Source organism: Oratosquilla oratoria, chromosome 41 (assembly GCF_046742065.1).
Source record: "Oratosquilla oratoria isolate Oo_2021 chromosome 41, ASM4674206v1, whole genome shotgun sequence".
Classification (NCBI taxonomy): Eukaryota; Metazoa; Arthropoda; class Malacostraca; order Stomatopoda; family Squillidae; genus Oratosquilla; species Oratosquilla oratoria.
In genome coordinates this window covers 15737544-15742543 of record NC_134817.1, presented here as the reverse complement: position 1 = coordinate 15742543, position 5000 = coordinate 15737544, and positions in this window count along the sequence as shown.

Sequence of the window (5000 nt, the reverse complement as noted above, 5' to 3'; positions counted from 1 at the left end):
TATACTGTATCCACTCAACTTTGGGGCCTAGATGATTATTACAAAGGATTACAAAGGCGGAGCATGCCGACAGGAGACCTTTTGATCCATATCTAGGTCGGATGCGAAAAAAAATCATATTAATAATAAAATAAAAAATAAAAACTATGATAATGTAAATAACAAATAAAATACATAAATAAATGCATAGGTATAGTTAAATAATAAACAAACAGGTAAATAGTAAATAATAATTAATTGACATATAACTAATAATAAATGTAAATCAGACAGACAAATGATAACAAAACAAAAACAAATAATATAACATAAATTATAATCATTACAGCATCTTACTTAGGTATTTATATAAATGATTCTTAAAGCTTCGAACTGAACTACATTGCACTACCTGTGCAAGAAGTTTATTCCATTCATTAACTACACGGCTGGCAAAGTTGTTTCTACCTACTTCCAAATTGAATCTATTTCCGGACAGTTTGAGACCATTGTTTCTTGTCTGATTCTCATTCAATGTGAAAATTTGGTCACTTTTGATGTTGTCAATTCCCTTTAGAATTTTAAAGACTTGTATCAAGTCACCTCTGAGTCTACGCTTTTTTAGGGAAAACAGATTCATGTGTTTTAGTCGATTTTCGTATGATTTATTTTTGATATTTGGAATCAGTTTTGTGGCTCGCCGTTGTACTTTTTCCAGTCTGTCAATGTCTTTAATGAGATTCGGTGACCATACGGAAACAGCATATTCCAAATGTGGACGAACTAACGATTTATATAGCTTGTTAATGAGTGATGGACTTTTGAAATCAAAAGATCGCGCAATCAGTCCTAGAATCTTATTTGCTTTCTCAGAGGCTGAAATACACTGCTTGGATGATTTGAGGTCGTTACTGATAATCACGCCGAGATCTTTTTCACTATCCACTTTTGTTAACGAATTTCCAAATAACTTGTAATCGTACGTACTGTTATTTTTACCTATGTGCATTACCTTGCATTTACTTGTGTTAAATTTCATTAGCCACTTTTCAGACCATTACTGTAATTTATCTAAATCTTCTTGAATATGTAATTGGTTTGAGTGATCATTTGCCACTCCGCACAGTTTTGTATCATCAGCAAATTTGGAAACAGTAGATTTAAGTCCCTGGTCTATATCATTTATATATACTATGAATAGAAGTGTTCCAAGAACGGAACCCTGAGGAACTCCACTTGCAACACTTTTCCATCCAGAAAAGTATTCATTTCATTCAACATTGTGTAATATATTTCATAGGTTCCATTGGAATTCAGCCCACATGGTATTCAGCCCAAAGGGATTTAGCCCAACTTAACCCAACTAACCCATTATTTTTAGTGAATTTAAAAGTGGACTGAATCCTGTGTGGGCTGAATTCCAAGCCCACATACTTCATATCCTGTTAATTATTTCCAAATAATTTAGTGGCTTGTGAATATGATCATTATCTAAAAAATAACTACTGTACTCAAAAGTTGCCTAAATCACACTGTATTCATTCATTTATTTATTCATTTATAAATAATGCAATATGCTAAAATTTTCTTTTTCCATTTCAGGATCTGTATCAACAGCTTCAATCCCTTCATCATCGGCTCCACTTGAGTTATCTCTAATCCTGACTCCACCATTAAAAAGGTCACTATCAGACTCCTCCACAGGCGCCACTTCTGCTAAATCATTTTCATCTAATAGAAAGTCATCAACATCTCTGAACACATTTATCATAAAAACTTCAGCCTCTCAAAAGGAAAATCTCGACAAAGAAGTTGCAAGAATTATATTTGCTACAAATTCACCATTTCGTCTTGTTCAGCATCCTCAGTTTCTCAAGATGGTTCAGAATCTGAGGCCAGGTTATATTCCTCCATCCAGAAAAGATATTGCTGATAAGTACTTGGATCTTGTGTATGAAAAGGGATATAAAAAGTGTGCAGATGGCCTGAATAATGAAACTGTATGTCTTTCAATTGATGGGTGGTCTAACATTCATAATGAGCCCATAATATGCGTCACTCTAACGACATCCACTGGTCAGATCTATTTAGTTGACACAATAGACACATCAAGGAAACCTCATACTGCTGAATATCTTTCATAACTTGTACAAAATTCGATCAAGAAGGCTGAACAAGATTTTGGTTGTTACATTGGAAGTGTTGTGACAGACAATGCAGCAAATATCATCAAGATGAGAAAAGACTTGGAGGAATCGAGTGAACCTGAGCATACCGTCCTCACATACGGTTTATACCGTTCCTTGTATACTTGTGGCATGTCTATATAACAATGCTTCTTATACTGATATGCTAAAAATGTCCTTTAGCAATCAGATCGCATATCATATGGCAATCCCACAATATTTAAAATATATAAAAAAAAATCTATCTAAATCAAATAAATCTGATTTAGATAAAAAAAAAATCGATTTTTTTATATCTTAAAAAAAAAAGAAAAAAAATCGCCAACCATGGTGTTCACTAACCTCATACAATAATACCTGTTAAGTCCGGCTAAAATTGGCTTTTCAAAGCATAACCAATACAAATGAATATATCCCAAAGGATGACATCAGACATATTATAAAAAGAAATACAATGGAACTTAGAAGGAATAATTTAAACACAAGAGAAATGTTCCCAGCCAAAAATAAATACATGTAAAGATAGACAGATTAAAAAAGAAAGGGGGGGGGATTCCCCTTTTACAAGGTAAGAATTGGTTATACCCAAGTTAGCTGTGGGCAGAACAAGGTTCGTTCTCGGGGGAGGTGGGGGTGGTAGGAGGTCGGGAACGATGTCAAAGCGAGCGTCTTGAGACCTAGGGAAGCCAATGGGATCTTGATTGCTGTCTGTCGAAGTTGGTGGCCTCCTTTAAGTAGTGGGTGGAGAGGGCGGAGCTTTGACGGGGACCTCGTCAGCGGTGATAGGTCGTTTACGAGTGTCCTCAAATAGTTTTGGTTTTGGGGGGCGACAGAAAAATAACGTTGGTGACCAGTGACTATAATAATACATATTCAGATCATGTTAAGAGATTTGTCACCAATTGCACCATTACACAATATTATATTATGTTGATATATCTTCATTGTTGTTATCGTTTCATTATAACTAATGTATCTTTTAGATATATATAACACCAGAGAATTTCCTTTGGCTGTGTGATGGTCCAAGAAGTTTTAGTATTTCATTAGCAATAAGCATCTCTTCTTTCCTCGGAGACATAGAGGTGGTAAAAGAGAAAATTAAACTAAGCAGTAGAATGGAGGCATAGAAGATAAAAATTATACTTAATTTTTGAGTGAAGATTAGCGTCCAATCATAAAGTATACTGAGTGGTTTGGTCCATAGGAACACCATTAGGTATGTGTATACAAATATATACATACATCTATCTATCGACACCAAGGGACTCTTCCCCCTTATAAGAGAGGTAGTCACCCACTCCCACCCATTTCACACCCATCCACTACCCATTGTTTTCCTCTCAGCCTGTTTCCTGCTCTCAACCCTGTCTCCTGCTCACTGCCTGGGTCAGAAACAATTCAGCAAGATACAGTGCACCCATAGCAGGGCCACTGTATATGCATGGCGACCCTCCTTTTCTGTCCCCTCATACAGAAATTTAGAAGAAAGGGAGAAATCCCCTCGAGCTACGTAAAAAAAAAAATAATAAATAAATAAATAAACAACCACTCTCCACTCATACTTATTTCCTGCCTTCTTTTTCCCCCTGCTCAACAGACATTACCTTTTGCTCAATGCCCTTTTCACTCTATCCATCTATCTCATTTATGGTCATCCCCTCCAGTTCACTATATCTACCTTTCGTTTTTACTCCCCTTTTGCTCATTTTCTATATTCATTCTTTCCATACGCCCAAACCATTTTAATATTCTTTCATCAGCCCTGTCTGTCAGATCCCTTTCTATCCAACTTTATAGCCCCCCCCATACTTCTCCGACACTTCATCTCAGACAGATTTAAACTTCTCCTCTCTGCCTCTTGAATTTCTAGTCTCAGCCTCATACAGTGTTGTAGACATAATCACCCCTTCATATAACCTTCCCTTTACATCAAGTCCCAGATGCCTATTTCTCATGATACTTTTCAATCCCCCAAGACATTTACTTGCTTGCCTCACACTACAGTTTACCTCCATCACGATTTCTCAATTCCCTGCCACATGCGACCCCAAATACCTAAAATTATCAATTTCCTCCACCTTCTCTCCTCTAAGACTTAGTTCCAATTTGCTGCCACTTTCTCCTCTTGTACAAAAAGTGAATCAAGATAAATCTGAAATAATGGTAGTAAGCAGGAGAGAAGAAATACTTAACATGGAGATCAACTGAGTACCAATCGAACACAAAGAATCCGTAAAATATTTGGGAGTTACCTGTGATGGTAAATGTACCATGAAACTGCAGTAGAGATTAGAATCTGTGTTTATGCGGGTATGAATCTTGAACCATGGCAACAAAGACTGGTAGCAAAGTTCGAGCTACACTAAGACTCATCAAAGGAGTTACGTGGTATGATCGCATACGCAATGATACAATTAAGTAAGAGTTGGAAAAAGAAGGCATCTTGGAGTTCATAGAACGTGCAAAACTACGTTGGTTTGGTCACATTGAAAAAATGGACCAAGAAAAGGCCTCGAGGAGATGGCTTTATTGGGCATCAACCGGCAGGAGACCCATTTCTTGTTATTGTTATAAACAAAGTAAATCTAGGTACTGAACATGAAATGGCTGTTTGCATAGCATTCACCTTCAGAACTGAACTAAATAATACAATCTTCAAGGAGAACACAAGCCTTGCAAAGGTAAAGAATAACAAAAAGAAGTTGTAAGTGGAAGTTAGAACAAATTTGAAGCTCCAAGAAATTATTAGATTAACAATGATACAAAGTTCTGAACTGGACAAACTTATCAATAAAAGGCAGAGAAAGAGGATAAGAAACATATCAGAGTAAA